Consider the following 24,168-nt stretch of genomic DNA (forward strand, 5'->3'; position numbering starts at 1 on the left):
GACGCCATTAGTCAAGGGAGCGTCTATAATGGTGATGCAAGTGGCCGCTCTGTTATTGTCATGTTTTGTATTCAGAATGTTCGAGAAGGGACTACCGAGGTGCTCTGCTGACGAAGGGGCTGACGGAGGGGCTGACGGAGGGGCTGACGGAGGACTGACGAAGGGATTAAGGGTGATAGCAGCAGGAATGAGGGATAAAAAATGGATGAAAAGGACATCAGAGGGAGGTAAAAGGGCTCTCTACTGAAGGAGAGGCTGACGAAGGCGCAGAAGGAGGGGATGGTAAAGGAGCTGTAGGAAAGACTGAAGGAGGGAGTGGTGTAGGGAATAGGAAGGTAGGAAAGGATGGTGAGTGATGTAACGAATGTGAGAATAAAGTTGGTAAGTGTGTTTTTCAGAAGGAAGGAGTTAAAAGACGATAGGAAAGTGAAGGAAGGATAATAGGAATGGAAAAATGTAAGGTAGGGGAATAGATAGAAAGGAAAGAATAAGGGAGAGGGTAGGAGAACGAAAGGGGCTGATAAGAGATAGGGAGATGAGGGAAAGGAACCTGCGAGAGGATGAAGCGGACGAAGAATGAGCTGTGGGGAATCCGAGAGAGTGGGATGGAAGGGTGAGTGGGGAAAATAAGGGGAGGGAAACGTGAAATGGGGTGATATAAGAGGAAATAGAAGACAATAAAGACAATAACGGTAAGCCAGCCATACAAACAATCTATAACAACAGCAACAACAACAACAACAACAATAACTACAACTACCACTAGAAAGAATGATAACTGAGGGAGAAGAAAAAAAAGAGAAGATGCTAGAGATGGAGGAGGAGGAGGAGGAGGAGGTGGAGGAGGAGGAGGAGGAGGAGGAGGAGGAGGAGCAGCAGGAGGTAAGGGAGATGGGCGAGCGATCAACAGGAAGCCTTCTCCTTCACTGCCGCCATATTTGCTCCTTCCTCCTCCTCCTCCTCCTCCTCCTCCTCTCACTACCATACATACCGCCAGAGAGAGAGAGAGAGAGAGAGAGAGAGAGAGAGAGAGAGAGAGAGAGAGAGAGAATTGTGGACAGTGACACCGTTGTCTTATCTCTCCTGTCATTCATCTGGTCTCTTCCTTCGTCTCTCCTTCTCTCTCCCTTTTATTCCTCCTCCCTTCTCCCAATCTTCCTTCCATCGATCCCTTATCTCTTTCACTTATCCCGAATCATACCTTAATGTTGCCTTTTCAGAGAGAGAGAGAGAGAGAGAGAGAGAGAGAGAGAGAGAGAGAGAGAGAGAGAGAGAGAGAGAGGGGGGAAGAATACGGTCTATAGGAAAATGAATGTTGAAAGGAATAAAGGAAGAAGAGAAAAGATGAAAAGGACTTGATGAAAGATGAGAAGAAGAAACAGAAGAAGAACAAGAACAAGAACAAGAAGGAGAAGAGAACAACAACAACCAGAGAGAGAGAGAGAGAGAGAGAGAGAGAGAGAGAGAGAGAGAGAGAGAGAGAGAGAGAGAGATGTAATTACCCTCCCAGCTCGTAAGGTCATCCCACTCATTCCACTCTTGTCACCCACTTGATGGATGCGGGTGGAGTGGGAGTGGATACTGGCACATGACCCCCCTCCTTCTTCCACCTCCCTACCCCTTCCACTCTCCCTCCATCCACCTCCCTCTTCCTCCTATCCACGTTCAGTGTCCTCCATCCATCACTTACCCTCCACCCATCCACCCATCCACCTCTCCACTCCATTTCCTACACCCTTCCACCTACAGTGTTTACATGTTCCACCATCCACGTCGGTTTTTCTCTCTCTCTCTCTCTCTCTCTCTCTCTCTCTCTCTCTCTCTCTCTCTCTCTCTCTCTCTCTCTCTCTCTGTGTGTGTGTGTGTGTGTGTGTGTGTGTGTGTGTGTGTGTGTGTGTGTGTGTGTGTGTGTGTGTGTGTGTGTGTTTATCTGTTTATGTGCGTGTATGTGTGTCACTTTTTATGTTCATTTCAGTCACGCGTGTTTAGACTTGGATGTGAAAATAAAAGTAATGATTTGCAAGTGAAACCCAAACTGATTGAAATAAAGAAAAATGGCTATAATATATAATGAGAGGGAGGGAGAGAGGGAGAGAAGGGAGGGGAGGAGGGAGGGTGTGAGATGGATAGGTGTGAAATCATGGGGATGGATGAGAGTGAGAGGGAACCAGCTTGAAGGCGAGAGGAGGGGTGAGAGGGAGAGAGGGAGAGGGGTGCGAGGGAAGAGGAGGGATAAGGAGAAGAAAATGGAAGTGTGAAGAAATAACCTGACGGGGAAAAATACGAGATAAATAACGATAGAAATAAGAAAATAGCAACAAAATAAGAATGATAAGATACAGAGAGAGAGAGAGAGAGAGAGAGAGAGAGAGAGAGAGAGAGAGAGAGAGAGAGAGAGAGAGAGAGCAGGACACGAAAAGTAACAAAGAGAAAATAGAAAACTGATAAGAAAAAAATAGAGAAAATAAAAAAAGAGAAAAAAATAAAGAGGCCTAACAGTAGATCCTTCAAGCCTCTCTCTCTCTCTCTCTCTCTCTCTCTCTCTCTCTCTCTCTCTCTCTCTCTCTCTCTCTCTCTCTCTCTCTCTCTCCACGTTGAAGAGCGACACTTTGTTATCAGGCGAAAACAGATTTAATAATGGAATGCCAATCACAACCTTCTACCACTTTGCGTTAGCACGGCAAGGAGGGAGGGAGGGAGGGAGGGAGGAAGGGCAAGGATGGAGGGCTAGGAGGAAGAGGCACGAGGAGGGAAAAAGAAGAGAACTATAATAAAAAAAAAAGCAGGAAAAAACGAGAAATTTGAAGGGGAAAAAATGATGAAATAAACGCAGGATAAAATACACGGATTAAAGGTGATAGGAGGTTAAGATTAGAAAAAATGCGCCGTGGAAAGGACGATGAACAAAAGAATGAGAGAAACAAAGGGGAGTGGGAGAAAAATGTTAACGGAATATAAAGGAAAAAAAAAAAAAAAAGGTTGAATGTAAAGTGTAAATGAAAACCAGTTGACTCCAATTCACCTTCTCATTCACAATTAATTAACTGAAACCGAGAGAACACCTGTCAGATCTGTTACCTGGGAAGGGCAGGGAAGGCAGACGGCAAGGAGGGAAGGAAGGAACAGCAGGGAAGGAAAGGAAAGGGAAGGAAAAGGAGGGAAGTGCCATCAACTTAAAAGAATCTTCTCCCTCTTCCTCCTCCAGCTTTCCCTCTTTCCTCTCCTTCATTCTTCCCTCCCTCCAAACGAACTCCTTCATCCACCTTCACCGTTCATCCACCCCTCTCTTGACTAGATTCTTTATTTTTCCACTATATGCTTTAAACTTCTCCACTTCTCCACACACGTCTTCCATCTCCTCCTCTATTGCTCTACTCCACTTGTTTCTACCTATCCATCTATCTGTAGAGCAAAACTAAACTTTCTTCCACTTAGAATCACATCCATTATCTTCCCACTCAAATTTACAGACGTCTCCAATCTTGTCCTCATCCACACACCAGCCTTCCACCACCTCCACATCTCTCTACATCATTTCATTTAACAAGAGCACATCTTTCTCCATTACATTTACATCCACCATCTTTCCACTCAAACCTCTCTCTCTCTCTCTCTCTCTCTCTCTCTCTCTCTCTCTCTCTCTCTCTCTCTCTCTCTCTCTCTCTCTCTCTCCTGTCCTCAACTCCCAACCATCCACACCTAATAAAACCAATTTAAATAATCACTCCACGCCACTCCCACCATCTGCTCCTCCTATAACCACTCCACTTCCCACACGCATCCTTAACGCCACCACTCCACACCTCCTGCGCCTCTCCGGGTCGCCATCTTGTCCTCGCAGGGCCCCGGACACTTGTCACTGCAGCCATCTTAACCTGTGTCCGAAACCAAACGAAGTAAATCTAAAACTTTCACCGCACCTGTGTCCCGCGGTTCCCTGATCCTGAAAACGCCTTTACAAGAAGAAACGAGAGGTTTTCGGGTTTCCTGGAGGTGGTTCAGGGTTTAAGACGTGTAGGGATGCTTTAGGGGTGTAAGAAGGGGTGCAGGGGGCGGCGCGGGCGGGGAAGGGACGGGGCGTTGGGATACGGGTCGCTGCGTTGTCAGGCAGGCGGCGCGCGACAAACAGGGACAATAATTTCCAGCAACTTCCAGAGCAACAATTTCTTCCCTCGCCCGGAGTCATCGTGCACGGCAACCCACGCAGCGAGGGAGAGTGCCAGCCGGACCCCTCACCTCCTCTCCCTCTCTCTCTCTCCCTGTCTCTCCTCCTCCTCCTCCAGTTTCCATCAGCCTCAGTGCCATCGTCCATAGTGGCGGGCCAGCGTCCTCCTCCTCCTCCTCCTCCTCCTCCTCCTCTCATCCTCCTCTTTATAGCCCCACCTCCTCTCTCTCTCTCTCTCTCTCTCTCTCTCTCTCTCTCTCTCTCTCTCTCTCTCTCTCTCTCTCTCTCTCTGTCATTGGCACGGGCTCGGCACCTTTATTCCCTTCACTGTCACTCCCTCCTCTCCCCTCTCCTCCCCTTCCCTTCCCTTCCCTTCCCTTCCCTTCCCTCTCTCATCTTGCTAATATTCCCTTCCTCACTTCCACCCCTCTCCCCTTCAGTGCCGCCACTCCCCCCACCCGCCCCTTCACCTACGGGTCGATCTGTAGAAGCGGAGGGGAGGACAAGGGGAGAGAGGGAGAGAGGGAGAGAGGGAGAGGCTGTGGCTAACTGAGGCTGTTATGGAAGAGTGGTGTGTTCAGGTGTGTTAGTAATTACGTTCAGGTAGGAGGAGGAGGAGGAGGAGGAGGAGGAGGAGGAGGAGGAGGGTGGATGGATGGATGGATGGATGGATGGTTCAGATATTTTTGTTTGTTTTTGAAGTATAAGTAGTGTTGTAATTATTTGGTTCGTTTGAGGGAAATCATCTTACGTGTTTTTTCTTTTCATCTTCGTATTAATATCTGCTTATTTCCGAATGCGTGTAAATGAAAGTGATCTTGTAGCGTAAGCGGCTTTCAAAAAAAAAAAAAAAAGAACGAAAAATAGATAATGTGTAAACTCAATATCATAACTCTTTTTTGTTTATCCCCCACCCTCCTCTCTCTCTCTCTCTCTCTCTCTCTCTCTCTCTCTCTCTCTGTTTCTATACACTCTCGTTCGTTAATCCTTCTCAACTAACCTTTCCTTTTCTCTTCCGTTCTTCTCTCCTCCCTTCCTTCACCTCTCGGTCTCTCTTCTTTAAACACAATAAAATTACATGAAAAACTATATATTGCAGCAAAAAAATAAAAATAAATAAATAAATAAAAATAAAAAAATATTTGCGATTCAGTCCTTACCAGTTGTTTGAACTGCGCATGGACTGAGAGAACGAGAGAGAGAGAGAGAGAGAGAGAGAGAGAGAGAGAGAGAGAGAGAGAGAGAGAGAGAGAGAGAGAGAGAGAGGATAAAGCACTTTGTTGACTCGTGATAATGTGTTTGAGAGACGAAGAGGAGGAGGAGGAGGAGGAGGAGGAGGAGAGAGAGGAGGGAAGAAAGTGTAGGCGTGAGAGTGGGAGGAGGCAGTGATGGGAGGAGGCTGTGGATGGGACAGGAAAGGAGGGGAATGGGAGGGGAAAAAGTGGAGGGAATGTGCGTGCGTGAGGGAGATGGGAGAGATGGGATGAAGGGACCGTGTGTGAATGCATATGTGTGTGATGGGGAAAGGTGATGGGGAGATAAATGAAGGAAGTGAAGGGGAGACGTGAGGGAGGTAGGTGGAGATAATGCCGCCATATTGCAAGAAGTGTGAAGGGCGAGAAGTGACAAAAATCAGAAAACAACAATAAAAAAGATTAGAGTGAATTACAAAACACCTCTCTCTCTCTCTCTCTCTCTCTCTCTCTCTCTCTCTCTCTCTCTCTCTCTCTCATAGTTTCTCCAACGTATAAATTATCTTAATTATTCTATCTTAGCGACACCTCTCCTTCTCCTCCTCCTCTTCCTCTCACTCAGCCACCTCTATACCCATACTCCTATCCCCATTCCCATAATACCCTTGTCTCCCTTTCTCCCCTCTCACAATTCTACATGTCCTCTCCCATCACACCCTTCCACGCTTCACTACAAGAACCATATTCTTAAACACTTCTGCTCCTTAACTCCACTACTTTAAGAAGACTCTGTGTAGACTAAGTTACACGGGTTTTTAAGGATGTTTTTTTATTGTTCTAGAGAAGGATTAACAAGATTTTTACATTATTGACAGGAGAAACACTCAGGAGAACCCCAGCTAATAATTTCTGTGGCCTTGGAAAACAGTCGTGGAGAAAGAGCAAGGCATTTCGGAATACAGATTGTCCTTTTCTCCCCTTCACGGTGACTCCCGCTTGCCCTGGCCCTTAACACACACCCCTGACCCCCTACCACGCCCTTTGCCCCCTCCCACACCCCCTCCAACAGCCAGGACAAGCCCGCAGCCGCCCCACACTGAGAGATAAGCCCACACTGACTCACACCCGGACAAGTTAAGAATCAACGCCTCTTTTGTATCCGAGAGACTGACTTGCCTAATTATGGAGTGACGGCAGGCGTGCGAGTGTTGGCGCGGAGACCACCTGTGGACGAGCCTGGTGTGATGTGGTGGTGGTGGTGGTGGTGGTGGTGTGGTGGAGTGGTATGGTGGGTCTTGTGGTGGTGTAAAAGATAGTGGTGTTCTGTGGTGGTGGTGGTGGTGTTGTGGTGGGTGTTGTGGTGGTGGTGTTGGAGTGTTGATGGTGTGTTGTTGTTGTTGTTGTTGTTGTTGTTGTGGTGATGGTGGTGGTGATGGTGGTGGTGGTGGTGGTATGTTTCGTAAAATGAAGAATAAGTACATAAATAAATAAATAAAAAACAAGAAAGAAAACGTTGAATATTTTACCTCACTATTCTCACAAGTATTATCATTATTATCATTATTATTATTATTATTATTATTATCATCATCATCATCATCATCATCGTCATTACTAATATTACTGCTACTACTACTACTACTACTACTACTACTACTACTACTACTACAACTACTACTACCGCCACCACCATCATCAATATTCCTATTATCATCCATCCAGACAAAACTGAATGCACCTACAATGTTCAATACCTTCGCTTCTAAGAAAAGGAAGAAAAAAATAGGGAGAGAGAAGGAGAAGGAGGAGGAGGAGGAGGAGGAGGAGGAGGAGGAGGAGGAGGAGGAGGAGGAGGAGGAGGAGGACTGAGAGGTCTGATAAAAGTGACGCACAGACAAGTTGAAATGTTTAGGCCAGGAGGAGAAGGAGGAGGAGGAGGAGGAGGAGGAGGAGGAGGAGAGAGACTATTCCAGTTGATTCAGATAATGGCTGAATGATAGAAGAGAAATATGCCTCTTCCCCTTTTTCCATTCCTCCTCCTCCTCCTCCTCCTCCTCTTCTTCCTCCTTTTCTTCCCAGGTCAATGCGACGGAGGGACGGAAGGAGAATAGATGAAGCGAAAAGAGAGGAGTAGGAGGAGGAGTAGGAGAGAACGAAGGTAAAAGTGATCAGGTATCTTTTTTTTTTGCAATAATAGCCAGCGATACATTGGCGGGCGAAAAATTACGAAATGAGTTCAGTTTTTCCCTCGTGTTGAATTGTTAAAGTGTTGGCGCAAATATGGAGAGAACGTGAGGAAGAACAGATAGAGTGGGGAGGAGGAGGAGGAGGAGGAGGAGGAGGAGGAGGAGGAGGAGGAGGAGGAGGAGGAAGAGGAGGAGGAGGAAGAGGTACTGGAAGAGGAGGAGGCAGAAAGATGAGGAAGAGAATTTTATGCGTTATGCAAATGTTGGCCGATGAAGCGAAAGCAGCACTGTAAACACGTACTTGTTGATCTAATGTAAAGTTTTGCCACGCGCCTCAAAAATGTGCTCAGTACAATCACTCGTAATATGCTGCACCAAACAACAACAATATAAACTTGGCCATGAGTCTGGAAAAACTGAAACAAAAATACGTACTACTACCAAGCGAGAGAGAGAGAGAGAGAGAGAGAGAGAGAGAGAGAGAGAGAGAGAGAGAGAGAGAGAGAGAGAGAGAGAGAGAGCGAGCAAGACCGAGAGAGCGAGAGAGAGAGAGAGAAGTGATGTCATAAGTCTGATGAAGGCAAGAGGCAGCAGGCGTTTCACAAGTGTCCAAAATAAGGAATGACGAAACCTAACACGGTGGAGGACACGGGGCTATGACACGGCGCGAGGGAGATTAAAGCAAGGTTAGGCAGTCCCCTTGTTGCAACACACCGGCTGCTCGTCAAAGGCAGGATCTTAAGACATGTCGGTGCGGGGCTGCTTCCAAAGAGACGAATAGACCTGACGCATGCTGAGGGGCCTGGAGTGGCAGTCTAGTGGGCTTGGTGTGTTCAGCCTCCCTGGGGACTTTGTGTAGCCGTGGGATGCCTTCACTTGCAAGACTCTCAAAGGCGCCGTGGAGTGTATCGGTGAACGTCCAAGGCCAAGGAGTGGTGGTGCCTTGCGGGGTGCACTGGTGATGGAGAAGTAGTCGCCCTGCTGAATTTGTTGTGAGTGTAGGCCGATGTGTGGCTGTGGAGAGGACGGAGAGGTCTTCTAAGGAGCGTCAGAGATGCATGTATGTTGATTGCTTCACACTGAGTAATTTATAAATGTGAATAATGCTCGACCTGATTGCTGAGCCCTACAAGTCTGTCTGTCTGACGTGAACTATATCCAAACGCCTGATGGTCGCTTGCATTGGACAGACAAGTACAGGGGTTTTTGGTCTGAGTATAAGTAAATTCATTATTATTATTGTTGTTGTTGACGTATCGACCCCAAAAGTGGACCGCTTCCAGTGTGTGGTAATTAGGCAGCAGGCGGTGACCGATCAGTTGACGAAACCACACCCTCTCGCCGCCGTCATGAAAGGTATGGCAAAGTTGAAGGACAGAAAGACACATCATATTTGTAACAAGAGCGATAAGTTGCAGCAAGGTGGAGGCGAGGCAGCGATCGTGAGGTGCTTGCAGTGTTAGCAGCTGTGTGACTGTCCTGCTGAATGGTGCTGAATGGTGCTGTTCCTCCTGATCTTCTCAAGCAGAGGGAGTAAGAAGACCGGCAGGGCTGAAACAATTACGTGCTAAATGCAGTATTACTTTATTCATTGTATTGTAAAAGATTCTTGGCCTCATTTTTCTTTTTTAACATGCGGAGGTCGGCCCTGGTTACAAATAAGGACAAAAAGAGATCCCTTAATGAACGCTGCTCCAAAAGAAAAAATTCAAGAGTTTTACACCACTTGCTGCTGAGTTTCGGCTGGAGAGGCTTACTCGTGCAGACTTCCAAGGTGTTTGATGCAGAGCAAGAGAGACAGTGCGTGGCTTCTCAGATATCGTGTAATCGCCGCACGTATGTAATGACTGGCCTGTACTCTGGGTGTGGCTGGCCTCTTCCCCAGTGATTTATGTGCGAGGCAGGAGTACATCTTTGATCCATCACTCCTAAACACTTGTATGGACCTTGATTTATGGGAATCTATTGGGCATATCAAGGAGTCTGATCTTAACTTTACTGACGACTCTATAAGCTTCCCGTAATTAGATGAGGTTCTGGTGAAGTTTAAAAATAAAGAAGTAATTTTGTTGCATCTCAAAATTTGTATTCCTCAGACGAAGGCCAGTCAAAACCAAGATATCTGAAGGTCACTGGCGAAGAGATGTAGTTTATTTTCACTTGACGAGGAAACTGACCATGGAAATGTCACGTGGCTCGGTGGCGTGGCGGTGCACTCACTGCCTTGCTGGGGTCAATACTTAGAATACTTTGCTCTCTCACCACGACTATTTTTAAAGGCCAGAGAGATGAACAGACGTGCTCTCAAGAGTATCTAACCTTACAGTAATATAAAAATCTTGTTAATTTGTCACTAGAACTGTAAAAACATCCTTAGAAACCCGTACAACTTCAACTAGATCCTTTTGGAAACAGCAGAGGTGCGGCGCAGAAGTGGTTCAGAATATGGTCCTCATTATAGCAAGGTGGCCTGCCTGCTGGTGCTACACTCGCCCAACAAGACCATAATTCCTTTGTCAATATGCGTGTAAGAGGACGAAGAGCTGGATCCTCCCTCACTCCGCCTGTACCCACTGCCTTGTTTCACTGCTGGGGGATACTGTAACCTGACGAAGCCTTACGTAACGAGCGTCTTCTCAGAAAGGTGAGAACATGAATGGAGTGCCCCTGAGTCTAATACGCGATTACTCTGTGAGACTCAACAGAAGAACGCTCCTTGTATAATGCTTCAACACGAAATCCGAGTACAATAGGCGACCACGTCCATGAGGTTGTATCGCAGGAGACCCACGGGAAGCCTGCATGGTTCGAGGTTGCCTGATCGATCCCACCATGACCTTATGAAAGCTACGTAAGTATAAAGTTAAAAACACATCTGCCTTGCGATTAACTGAGACAATGAGAGGAGAATGATGGTGACAGAACAGAATATCATAGAAGGTGAGTCTGAAGGAAACGAAAAGCATTGAAGAAACAGAGAAGGATAACTGAAGGCGAGGTGAGAACGGAAGCCCTGAAAGATAGGGTGGAGGGAAGGAGCTGGAGGAGGAGGAAGAGGAGGAGGAGGAGGATGTGGGAGGAGGAGGGAGGACTGCAACGAAAGAGAGGTGAGGGAGACAGGACAGAAGAAGCAAGAGACGTGTTATTAGTCACGATTCTTGTGTTTTTGGTCGATTTTGCGCGCGCGCACACACACACACACACACACACACACACACACACACACACACACACAGGCCTCAGCAAAGGTGTGGAGCTCAAATTTACAGTCGACAGGTGAAAGTTGACCCGTGTCTTTAGCCATGTCTGGAAGAAGAAGAAGAAGAAGAAGAAGAAGAAGAGGAAGAGGAAGAAGAGGAGGAGGAGGAGGAGGAGGAGGAGGAGGAGGAGGAGGAGGAGGAGGAGGAGGAGGAGGAGGAGGAGACTGCAGGAAGAGAACACATGGATGAGGGAAAGAAGTCGAGGAGGCGAGAGGAGAGGAGAGGAGAGCGAGAAGAAGAGACAGAAAAGGAGGAAAGGAGAGACAGAAAGGAGGAGAAGAGAGACAGAAAGAAGAAGGAAAGGAGAGCGAGGAAAGAGAGAGGAGAGACAGAATGAGAGGAGACCAATAAAGAGGAGAGAAGAGTAAGGAGACCTGTAAAAAAACAAAACAAGACCAGGGAAGAACCAGAAGAAGAGAGCGAGAAGGCGAGGAGAGCGAGAAGAGACCAGGGAGAGGAGAGGTGGTCGGGCTGAAGAGAAGAAGAGAACGAGAAGAAGACGAGGAGAAGGCGAGGCGAGCGAGAAGAGACCAGGGAGACGAGAGGTGTTCGGACTGAAGGGCAATGTTATGAAGCGTGGTGTGACCCGATCATTAGCCGCGCCAGGGTTTAGGAGACAGGGAGACTGACAGGGATACACCCGCCGCGTGACTCAGCGAGGCCTGCCTGACACTCATCACCGCCCTCACCATCCTCCATCTCCTCCTCCTCCTCCTCCTCCTCCGTCAGACTGGTGGTGGTGGTGCTGGTGGTGGTGGTGGTGGAGGTGGTGGTGGATGATTGTGGAGAGATGAATCGTGTCCACTTTTCTGATTCTTTTTATTTTTACTTTCTCTCTCTCTCTCTCTCTCTCTCTCTCTCTCTCTCTCTCTCTCTCTCTCTCTATCTATCTATTTATCTATCTAAATATCTATCTTTCCATCTATCTTTCTATTTATCTATCTATCTCTCAACAACGCAGTAAAGACAGAGAGAGAGAGAGAGAGAGAGAGAGAGAGAGAGAGAGAGAGAGAGAGAGAGAGAGAGAGAGAGAGAGAGAGTGATAACAAAGGATGGAGACAAGGGGAATAATGGAATATGCAATAAACTAAACAATAAACAGAGAGAGAGAGAGAGAGAGAGAGAGAGAGAGAGAGAGAGAGAGAGAGAGAGAGAGAGAGAGAGAGAGAGAGAGAGAGAGAGAAGCACGGAATAGCAACAACAAAACAAGACCCAACAAAGACGAACAAGGATAACAGAAACAAGAGAGGAGACGAGAGAATGATAATAATAATAAAGATGAATACCAAATGATAACGGAAGGGAATAAAGCAAGGAGAGGCGATGAAAGGGTAAAGGTTAATAAAGGAAGGGAGAGAAGGACAAACGATTAGAAGGCGAAGATAAATCCAATAGAACAATACACATTTTATCATCAGTAACAAGGAAGTACAGTCTCTCTTCCTCTCCCTTCCTATTTCTTCCTCTCCCTTCTACTCTTCTTCCTCATCTTCGCTCCCTTCCCATGCTCTTTCCTTCTCATGTCCTTTTCTTCGTTACTCTCTCTCTCTCTCTCTCTCTCTCTCTCTCTCTCTCTCTCTCTCTCTCTCTCTCTCTCTCTCTCTCTCTGTTGTGTTTGCTGCCAATCACAACGATAATCTTAATAATGTTGACATCAGGATGCAAAAACATGTTAATTACTTCCTCTTTTCTATCTTCTATCTCCTATCAGACCCTTCCTTCTCTCTCCTTCTCTTTTCTCAGTACTTTTCAGCTTCTTTTCACCTATTTTTCCTCTTCGTCTCTCCTTTCATACCTTCTTCTTTAATACTTTTTTTCCCTTTTTCTTCCATCCTACGACTTTACAAGGGAAAAAGTAATGTGATACGCCAATATATTACAGGCACGCCCACATTTGCTACAGTAACCACACGATCCCTTTGTTGCGGTAAATTAAGTCTAATCACCCATTCATTCAATCAGGTAGTCAGTCTGTCAGTCTTCAACAGCCAGCTCACATGTCAACCACTGTCAATGTTTTGCTCCCATCCCGACTGTTTTGATAGGCCACAGAGATGATTAGCCGGGTTCTCTAGAATGTTTCTCCCGTTCATAATAGAGAGATATTGTTAATCTGTCCCTAGAACCCTGAAAACACCCTTAAAGAAATCCGTGTCACCTCAACTATAGCCTTTAGAAAATAGCGGAGGTGATGCGGCGTAGAAGTGCCTCAGAATACGGTCCTTAATACAGCGTTGGAATCATCAACTCGTTAACTGCTTCACATATTTGGGATAAGGCGTATGGATGTGAACAGCACGAGTGGCCGTAACAGGATACCAGGCCCCGTCATTCCAGAACCACTATTCACACGTGGCTGTGGGGGAGAGAGGGGGCGGGGTGTGATTTAAGGAGCCTTATTAAGAACCGGATTGTTGCGTGGGTGTGTAAGGCCAAGGCTCAGTGCGCGGCCTTCCCCTTAACCCACGTGCCCTGCCCTTCCTGGCGCCGCCGCTGCTCCCTGCTGGATGCACTCTTCTGCCTGGCTGGCGCTGGGCTGACTGTTGCACGCAGCATCATCGTCACGCAGCGAGGACAAATAAGCGGTATGAAGTAGGTGTTACAGCTGACGGTCCAAGCCTCAGTCTAACTTCCCAGCCGATGGTCTAATTCTCAGTCAAACTTGCAGCTGACAGTCCAGACCTCACTAACTTCTCTGTCTGTTAATCTGAGTCCAGTTTGCTGGTGACGCCACTGAGCAGACCACGGAGACACGGCCGAGTCAGAAGAATGTGAAGCTTCGAAGCGGCCTGAGTTTCCACGAGCACTATGAAGCGTCCTCGGTAACTGGAACAGGACTACTAAAGGTTTGAGGTGCCGTGTCTTATAATTTTTTCGCAAATAAAATGTTAACAGAACGTCAGACAAGGATGATATTTTGGCAGTGGATGCTTGCGATCCCGAGGAAACTGGAGGAGCTTTACCAGTAGGTGTGGAAAAGCTGAGAAATTTTTGTCATAGATTTGATGGACGTGTTAGAAGAAAGACTGGATGAAGAGGAGGAGGAAGAGGAGGAGGAGGAGGAGGAGAAGTAAGAGGAGGAGGAAGAGGAGGAGGAAGTGGAAAAGGAGGAGGAGGAGGAGGAGGAGGAGGAAGAGGCGAGTCTTATCTCCAATCTCCACCCGAGTCACACTAAGCCTGTCAACAAGTGTGTAGGAGATCAAATCTTTATGAAATACGAATGACAACAACAAATTCACAAGTCACAATTACTTACAAGTTATCAGCAACGACATCTAATCCTTTACACAGGGAGGAATTTACTGCCTTGTGAATCACTGGCTGAGAGAGAGAGAGAGAGAGAGAGAGAGAGAGAGAGAGAGAGAGAGAGAGAGAGAGAGAGAGAGAGAGAGAGAGAGAGAGAGAGAGAGAGAGCGCCTCCAGTCTAGGATACGAGTGGTTACAAGTTATGAAATTACTTTAAATCCTAAGAGCAAACAAAATAACGCTGTATCTTCAATATAAAGTTTACCTCCTCCTAATCTAACAAAACATAGATACACTAAACTTGAATTACTAACCTAACTTAACCTACCTTAACCTGACCTTACCAAATCTAATCAAACGTAATCAGTCTTAACCCAACCAAGCTCCAACCATACCTGAGTTAGCTAGCAAATCCTAAACCTAACCTAACCTACCTTAGACAGAAGAAAAGGAATGAACAGAGAGACAGGACTGAAGAAAATCGTGGATTAGATAGTAGAGATAATTTGATTTAATATAGAAAAGAAAGAAAAAGAAAACGACATCCCAGCCTAGTCTATGACCACCGCTTAACCCTTTCACTGCGACACGAAACAATTAGCAGCACCAGAAGCAATGCGTTAAGTCTTTAAAAGCATCTACAATAAAGTTAGTGATGAAAAGAATACATTTTGCAATTCCTTCCCAGTTTGAAGATTAGAACTGATGTGACTGTAGAACAAGTAAAGCAACCTAGAGTGATTGCTAACTAGGGAAAGGTGTACCAAGTGGCAGTCAAAGGGATAACAAGGCCACACATTCTTACAAGCCACATCGTACAAAGACCACATCCCCGCACTGGCCACATCTCTAAGACCACACAAACATCACGTCCACGAGAGGGCCACATCCTGACCACCTCTCAACAGGCTACATTCTTACAAGAGACACACCGCACAGAGACCACATCCCGGCACGTCACATCCTTAATCCCAAGCAGCACAGCCCTACAAAGGCAATATCCCCACAGGAGCCAGAGCCGCCCGTCTCATCGCTCAGAACCAACAGACCCGAAGCCGCATGAGCCTCACTAAATCTGTCACCACGTCTGATTGATCGAGTTAGTCTCCCTCTCTCTCTCTCCCTCTCCCTCTCCCTCTCTGAACACGATTTAAGTAAAGCTCAACTCAGCAAAGCAGATAAAATTTTGAAGATACGATTGGGCTGGGCAGGTCAAGATGGGTCGGGATTGCTCTCTCTCTCTCTCTCTCTCTCTCTCTCTCTCTCTCTCTCTCTCTCTCTCTCTCTCTCTGTACCCAGCCTCTCCCTTACCTCTCCCTCCCCCCTCTCTCTCTCTCTCTCTCTCTCTCAAGGTAGCGGGGTCAACGAAGCGAAACTACAGGCGAATCCCTTCCCTCCTTCTCTCCTTTCCTCCTTCCCTCCATCCCTCCATCTCTCCATCCTTCCCTTCCCTCCACTACACAGGAAATAGGATCCACATATTTCCTGAAGGGAGCAAAGGATGGCAGCAGTGGAAGGGAAGGATGGTAGGATCAAAGTTACCTGTAAACATTCCTGCTTTCATCTCTCTCTCTCAGCTTCTCTTCATCCTTCTTTTCTCTCCTCTTCCTCAGCATCTCCTCTCTCCGGACACCCTCCATTCCTTCCACCTTTCCCTCCACCTCCTCCTGCGTCCCTCTATCCTCATTACCATCGCGCATAAACCTTTAGTGAGCCAATTTGTATAATGAAACCCAACAGTGTATGAATGAATAATATCGAATGCGATGGAAGGTTCGCACACACACACACACACACACACACATACATAAACACAACACTCTTGTTAGTAAGTATATTTCTGATGTTTTCTCATTTTCTCTCTCATTATTTATCTATTTATCTAGTGCTTGCGTCCTTTATTTCTCTCTCTCTCTCTCTCTCTCTCTCTCTCTCTCTCTCTCTCTCTCTCTCTCTCTCTCTCTCTCTCTCTCACTCCTCCGTCTATCTATCAATTTTTGCTCATAAATAAATTACTTAGGTATATATACAATACGAAAGATAATGAGAGTGAAAAATGAGATGAAAGAAAGATCCTGGATGAGAGAGAGAGAGAGAGAGAGAGAGAGAGAGAGAGAGAGAGAGAGAGAGAGAGAGAGAGAGAGAGAGAGAGAGAGAGAGAATATCTTACCAGCTGTCATAAAACTTTAATTGGGGGCGCCGCGCAGATCAAAACAGCTGGGCACGCTCATAAAGTGAACGACGCCCATCCTCTCCTGACGGGGCGGGTCGTCTGCGCCTGACGGGGATCCTTCTATTATAATTGCTAAGCCTTCAAACCGCGGGGAGGGGAGAGAGAGAGAGAGAGAGAGAGAGAGAGAGAGAGAGAGAGAGAGAGAGAGAGAGAGAGAGAGAGAGAGAGAGAGAGAGAGAGGAGAAGCAGATGAGAAAAGTTTCGTGAGACAAGAAGAGAAACGTAGAAAAAGAAGATTAGGTGGAAGGAATTTATGGATTGGAGGAGTGTGGACTGGAGGAAGAGGAGGAGGAGGAGGAGGAGAAGAAGACCAGAAGAAGAAGATAAACCAGAAGAAGACAGACCAGAAATAAAAAAAAGACTAGAAAAACCAGGAAAGGACACCAGCAAACCAACCAACAAAAAAGAACAAGAAAAACAAGTCAACAACAAAAGGGATATGCTGGAACTGAAAATCCTACGACTGAGGAGGAGGGAGAGAGCGAGAAGGATTACATAGGACTGGCTGGGGAAGAGTGGGAGGCAAATGGTGCATGAACGTTCCTGGCGTGTAGCTGTGTAGCCGCGGCGTGGGGAGGCGTCGGAGGAGGCGTTGGGGAGCAGAGCAGAGGGAGGCGAGGGGAGCATGCTGCGTGGGAGGACCTGGGACCGTGTTTAAGGCAGTGATGCGTTAAGTGGGAGGGACATGCGTACATAATGGGGCCTTGAGAGGAGGAGGAGGAGGAGGAGGAGGAGGAGGAGGTGGAGATAAAGGAGAAAGAGGAGGAGCATGGAGAAGAGAAGGTGGCTGGAGGGATTTGTTCATATTGTTGAGCGGATGCATTAAATTTTTTTTTTCTTCTTGTCTTGCAGGCGAGGCAGAGAAAGCAAGCAAAGACAACACAGTCGGGACTCCTGCCTCCTGCTGGCGGCTGAACCAAGTGGCCGCGACAGTGCTGAGAGCCTTCCAATGCATACATGAATAGAGCGTGTGTTTGCAACCGGCAGGGAGTGAAGAGATAAAGTTTTTCCTTCCCCCTCTCCCCCTTCCTGTTGGTGCGAGGTGAAAATCGGGTTCAGCAAGCGGTAGATTCGAATAATATTACAAGTTCGTTTACAATTTCAAAGCACCTTCCTAACTAGCCATTTGACTTGATTGCTATTTGGTACATCTTTCCTTAATCACTAATCTTCCTGACACCTTTCGACTTGTTCTATAGCCTCCTCTAAACATTATATAGGCTGGGAATGGTAACATCTAGTCCTTGATTCCCTTCTTTTTACTGATGCGTAGAAATATTTCGTACTTTTTTCCCTTAGTGTGAATTGTTCACTTCTTCCTCCTCCTCCTCCTCCTCCTCCTCCTCCTCCTTCTAGTCTGAATTATGTAACTGAAGAAATGTGTAAATATGAACTTAACATTACATAAATTACACTTAATTCAAAACGCAAAAGGCCTCCATACCCAGCTGCTTCCTACAATGTTTTCCTCCTCCTCCTCCTCTCATCACGCGAGGCCAACTGTCCTGCAAACTACATAAGCACCCCTAACAAGCCAGAATGGAGCACTTGTTAGTCATGCAAACAGACATACACAGCTGGACGCGTGACTGTACACACAAGACAGAGACATGCACCTTCCACTCCATCATTGCATCCTTCTCTTCATCCCTTCCATCCATCTATGCTTTATCACTTTCCTTCTTCCCTCCCTCCATGGTAACTTGCACCTCACACTCATTCCATCCCTCCCTCCTTCCCTCCCTTCATTCACTCCATCCTTATCACTTTCCCTCTTCCCTCCTTGCACGGTAACTTGCCAGCACCTTGTACGCATTGGCCACAACTGAGGGAGGTCTCTGAAGGTTAAGGTGGCGGGGGTGGCTGTGGTGGGGGTGCTGGAAGGGTGGGTGTCTAGTGCGCCTACTAAGATGGCGGACGCAGATAGCTTCCCCTTGCCTCCATCTTGGGACGCCCTCCTAAAGCTTGGTTACGGCGCTGCCAATGATATGCTAAGGGTGGCTGGCTGCAGGGTCCCTAGGCGCTGTAGCATAGTAAATGCCGAGTTACGACACCGCGGACCATGAGTTACGTTCCTTTACAAGCGGTCCAATGCATTAGATGTATATAGTCTCTCTCTCTCTCTCTCTCTCTCTCTCTCTCTCTCTCTCTCTCTCTCTCTGATTGCCTATCGTTGTATGTCTTGTTTTTTTTTGGTTTGTCATTGTCTCTGTTTGTCCGTCAGTGTTTTTGTATGTCTGTATGTCTGTCTGTCTGTCAGTGTCTTTGCCTGTTTGGCTGTCTGTCTGTCAGTGTCTGCCTCTCTCTCTCTCTCTCTCTCTCTCTCTCTCTCTCTCTCTCTCTCTCTCTCTCTCTCTCTCTCTCTCTCTCTCTCTCTCTAGCCGTGGTCCCGTAATCTGCTTTCTCTCATTAGCCGCACCTCCGGGCATTCATTTTCCGTAAGGATCTTTATGAGAAAGAAAATGGGCAGTGGTCACCTTTCCCTCAAGACGATCGGGGCCGTGAGTTAATATTTTCGCGTCGTAAAACGGGACGTAAAGAAGGACCGGCGGAGGACGTAACCCCATCTCACCTGCGTGTAATTAACGTGACCCGAAGAGCGCACCTGCCCGGGATTGAGAATTAAGGTTACGACCACGCCGATCTCACCTGCGATTTTCTCTTAGTGTCATTTTTTCTTTTTTCTTTATCTTTTAGTCTGAAGTTAGTCTGCGTCTTGTGTTTTCTCTCTTCCTCCTCCTCCTCCTCCTCCTCCTCCTTTTCTTTTCTGTCACTTTCTACTTTGTTTCATCTGTATTATATTTTTCTTGGTGCGATTTCATTCTCCTGTTTCTTTTTATTACGCTGTTCTTGCTCCGTTTCTGTGCATTCGCTACTCATGTTTGTTACTTTCTACTCTGTTTCGTCTAATATTTTCTTGACGTGATGAGTGTTTTTTTTTTTTTTTCGTCTTCTAATTCTGGTGCGTCAGTCTATGCTTGCATGTTCTCCGCTCACTTGTTTCTCTCTGTCTACTTACGTTTCTGTCACTTCTTGTCTGTCTTCTCTCTATTTTCTGTGTTTGTTAGTTTCGGTTAGGTTTCTGTCACTTATAATCTTGCAGATATGTCCTCCATTCACTCCTGTTTCTTCTGATCTACAAGTGTTTCTTTCACTTATGATTTCTTTTATGTTTTCTCATTTCACTTACTTCTTTTCACCTACATGCGTTTCCTTCACCTAGAGTTTATTTCTGGTCTGTATTTTCCTTCCTTTTTTCCATCTATACTTTTTTTATTTCACTTATATTTTGCTTTTCTGCGGTCTTATATATCTGTTCTTTCTTCTCGACAGTTCCCAGTGGGCGTCTTTAGTTTAATCTATGGAGGTGACGCGGTGTCGGCTCAAGATGATGGCATGTTTTCCTCACAGTTTGATTTGAAGGACTAATTTACTTCCAGTGCGCAATGAAAGGTTAAACTAATGGGAAATTTATAAAGAATTCCTGTTTTTTTTTTTTTTTTTTGTTCCTGAGTGTTTATTTCTCGTTTTTTGTTCAGTAGAAACCAAGAGATTGTTTTTTTCCCTCCGTTTTCTCTTTCTTTCCGCCCGTTCCAGTGTCCGATTCTGTATTTTTTTTTTCCTTCACAATCCACGCATTCCCTTTATTTCTTACTTTCTTCACTTGCCAGTTTCACTATTTCCTCACTCCTTGATTTTCCTCTTCCTCCTCCTCCTCCTCCTCTTCTCCATTCTCCTCATTGTCTTTCTTCTACTCATCGTTCCTTCTTGATTTCCTTACTCATCTCTCACTTATTTTGCCTTGTACTCATCTTTATCTTTATTTCCCTCTACACCCCATTCTTCTTCTCGATATTCTTTCTTCTCTTCTCCTTTTCCCCCATCTTCTCCTTTCCCTTCTCGACGTTTTCCTCTTTTTTTTCTCTCTCTCTTCTCTTTTCCCCATCGTCTCTTCCCTATCTCCGGGCATCAGTGGCAGCGGGAGGGGGGAGGGGGTGAGTGACTGTGATGAGGTGACTCGCACACAAACCTGTCAAAGCCTTGCACTGCTGAGAAGACAGGAATGGTGTGTGTGTGTCTGTGTACGTGTGAAGGGAGGGGGTGGTGAGGGCGGTTCTGCTTGGACACACACACACACACACACACACACACACACACACACACACACACACACACACACACACACACACACACACACACACACACACACACAGAATCTCCAGCCAAAGTCCCGCTGAGAAGGTAAACACAAGGTACAGGAGAGAATATCATAGCCTTAGGTGTCATCCCGTCCACCACCACCACCACCACCACCAAAAGAGACCCTCACACCAGACACCAAGACGAGACACAACACGCTCTGCTATTGGCTATTCCGTAGAGGTTACACGTAATCCTTCCTCCCATTGGTTGATGAGTTATCCGCCTCGATGACATATGAGAGTCGGCGATGCGCAATGAGGATCGTGACGAGAGAGATATGCGCTTTAGACTCTTGCAGAAATGTCCACAGTGTAACAAGGAGCTTGAGAGTGGCTATGTTATCCACTGTAGGGCATAGAATGGTATGGGATTGCACTGAATAGGGTTTAATTGATCCTCCGCTGGTGAGACGCGGCAAGGATCAAGACCAGGTTATCCATCAAAGGGTGACAACTTAGGTGACTGGTGCTGGTGCTCCCTCCCTCTCGCCGGCCGGCCAGCCAGCCAGCCCGCCAGCCAACCAGCCAGCCTCCCCATCCTGCTGCCCACCTCACTTCGCCTCGCCTCGCCTCGCCACCGTTGCTCATTTACCCAAGATCCTAAGGCAAAAACAAAGGACCTGGGAGGGAAGAACTGAAGGATTTTTGATTTGTGGGGCGCGCAGTAGGATTCTTAAGCATCGGTGAGGGTTATTCAGAAAGACACACGCACACACATACACGCACACACACACACACACACACACACACACACACACACACACACACACACACACACAAATTAGTTAAGAAAGAAAGGCAGGAAACAAAATAATCTGACAACCAGAGGCGACAGGAACGAATGCACACACACACACACACACACACACACACACACACACACACACACACACACAGACCAGTGGGGGTGGGGGTGAGGGGAGACAGCTGCAATACAGTAAGGGTCACCTCCCTTCCACTGCATTGCTCTCCACTCCCTTCCCTCGAAACAGTAATCATCACTCGTTTGCAATTGTAATCCACCTCAAGCTTTTCCCTCGACTGGAGGCGACTGGTAATTGTGGCCACCGACCTCCCATTTTCTTCCGAGTGCTCCCGTCCCACAGAAAACGCAGTGAGGGCGCCCCGCCGAGCAGTACAATGGTAAAAAAGTAAAGAATTATAAAACTACATCAAAAAACCCACCTCAGGCTCCAGGTTATCAAAGGGAAGCAATGCCGGTGATTTCCCCTGCACTTTGCCTCTCGGGGATTACAAAGGTTAAGTTAAGATTCGCCAGGATTTAATTAGAAAACAAAGTTAGTAGGGACGGGAGCGGTCGAGGAGGACGGAGAGGTGATACGCTGCCACATGCAAATTCTCCTCCTTCACCTGTGATTACAAGGCCAGGTATTGGAGGTACCGGGGAAGCGGGGAATGGAGGAGAGGGGTGCAGAGGGGAGGATGAGGTAAGACAGAGCAGTGAGGGAGTGGACAGAATGGGAAAGTATGTATGTTTGCTGGCGTTAGGGAAAGGGAAGGGAGAAAGGGAGGATCGAAGGAAAGAGTTAAGGTGAGTAGTGAGAAATGGACAAGGTGGAATAGCAGTGCTTGTTGGTGGAAGGAGAGGGAGTGTATGCTTGTCTCTAGTAATGGGAAATGGAGAACGGGAAGAGGTTGCAGGTTGAGCAAGAAGAAAAAGACTGATAGATTGACAAAAATGAAATGCAGTTGTCAGTTTCTTAGCTCCTAAATAAGAAATAGAGAGAAAAAACAGAAGGGATGAAAATAATAATAAAAAAAGAACAAAGAAATAGGTAGAGTTAAGAAAATTAAAATAGTAGACTAGGAGAGCAAAAATATCAATGGAAAATTAAAAGGAAGATAAAAAGAAAGACTAAAACGAGCAATTATGTGGGAGAAAGGAGGAAAGGCCGAGAAGATATGAAGAAAAAATGAAAAGCCATCGTGTGTTACCAGTTAAAAAGGGGAACGAGGTAGGGAAGAAATGGCGGGAGGGGAAAGTAAGGGGAGGGAACTGATATTTGGCTATTAGAGAGAGAGAAGGGGAATCGAAAGGGAAGGGAAATCGGGAAGGTAAAAGGGAGAGGGAATGAGAGTTAAAGGAAGGGAGAGGAAAAAGGAAGTGTTGGTAGGAGAAAGCTTGGTCCCGGCAACAATACTCTCTCTCTCTCTCTCTCTCTCTCTCTCTCTCTCTCTCTCTCTCTCTCTCTCTCTCTCTCTCTCTCTCAAGATATATCATCCACAATAAACCAGAATGGGAGAGTAATTATCATAAACGTGAGAGAGAGAGAGAGAGAGAGAGAGAGAGAGAGAGAGAGAGAGAGAGAGAGAGAGAGAGAGAGAGAGAGAGAGAGAGAGAGAGAGAGAGAGAGAGAGAGAGAGAGAGAGAGAGCATCCATCACCCATTGACATTACTAGTCAATATTATTATCTGGTTGAAAGCGGATGTGAACACAGTCAATAACTCAGCAAGGCACAAGATAACAATAATTCTCCGACACTCAATTGGAGGAACTGGATTTGTCACACATTGCAAATTACACACCTGGCTGGCTGTATACTTACCTGGGGATTGTAAATTTACCTGGTGATTGTAAATTTACCTGGTGATTGACTGTCTTGTGAATAATGAATGTGTCTAAATGGAAGTCAGTCTGGTGTTGAAGAAATGTTTATTGCTGTTGTTAGTCGTGGTGATGTTAGTGGTGGTGGTGGTGGTGGTGGTAATGCTAGAGTTCTTTAATTTCGTACAGGATAAGAATGAATCTCTCACACTTAAATTTCGTGATAATAATAAAGCACAATAAATCACTCACACCTCACACCTCTCACACACACACACACACACACACACACACACACACACACACACACACACACACACATAAACACAACCAATGATTTAAGAACTCAATATCATGACAGAAATAGGTATAACACATGATAGAAAAAAATAAATAAATAAAATAAACATACATACATACATAAATACATGAATAAATAAATAAATAAATAAATATACATAAAATCAGATACAAAGGAGGAAATGAATAATCAGGAAGCGATACATTAAAGAGAACAATTAGCATAGTAAGCAAATAAATAACAAACACCAATGCAATCAACCTGGGTGGGAAATTTTGCACCCAGACTAATGTGCATGAAGAACGACCTCTCTCTCTCTGTCTCTCTCTCTCTCTCTCTCTCTCTCTCTCTCTCTCTCTCTCTCTCTCTCTCTCTCTCTCTCTCTTGGCTTTCGTTTCTGTTGAGAGAGAAGAGGAGAGGAGAAGAGATAAAAGAAGAGGTGGAGAAACAAAAACGTGCTATAATAAATAAATATATAAATAGACGAATAAATGAATGAATAAATGAATAAATAAATAAAAAAATACAAAACTCAGTGATATTATCTCACTTCCCCTTAAGGAGAGAATGACGAGACAGTAAAAACAAAACAAAACAAAAAGAAAACAAACCAAATAAATGAACTCTTGAATAAAATAATGAGAGAGAGAGAGAGAGAGAGAGAGAGAGAGAGAGAGAGAGAGAGAGAGAGAGAGAGAGAGAGAGAGAGAGAGAGAGGAGGGAAAGGTTTGCATCGTTGCATTTAACAGCAGACTCAGCCACAGTGATTTAGTACAAGTTCGTGATTAAGAAAACAATTACCAGACGATACCCAG

At 46.1% G+C, this 24,168-nt stretch overlaps 1 protein-coding gene across 7 annotated transcripts in view; it reads right to left on the reverse strand.

The window, feature by feature from the left end:
• Positions 1–24,168, reverse strand: part of LOC135110652 (uncharacterized) — a 205,615-nt gene that overhangs the window by 80,683 nt on the left and 100,764 nt on the right. The gene's annotated exons all lie outside the window — the stretch shown is intronic.

Source organism: Scylla paramamosain, chromosome 20, assembly GCF_035594125.1.
Source record: "Scylla paramamosain isolate STU-SP2022 chromosome 20, ASM3559412v1, whole genome shotgun sequence".
Taxonomy (NCBI): domain Eukaryota; kingdom Metazoa; phylum Arthropoda; class Malacostraca; order Decapoda; family Portunidae; genus Scylla; species Scylla paramamosain.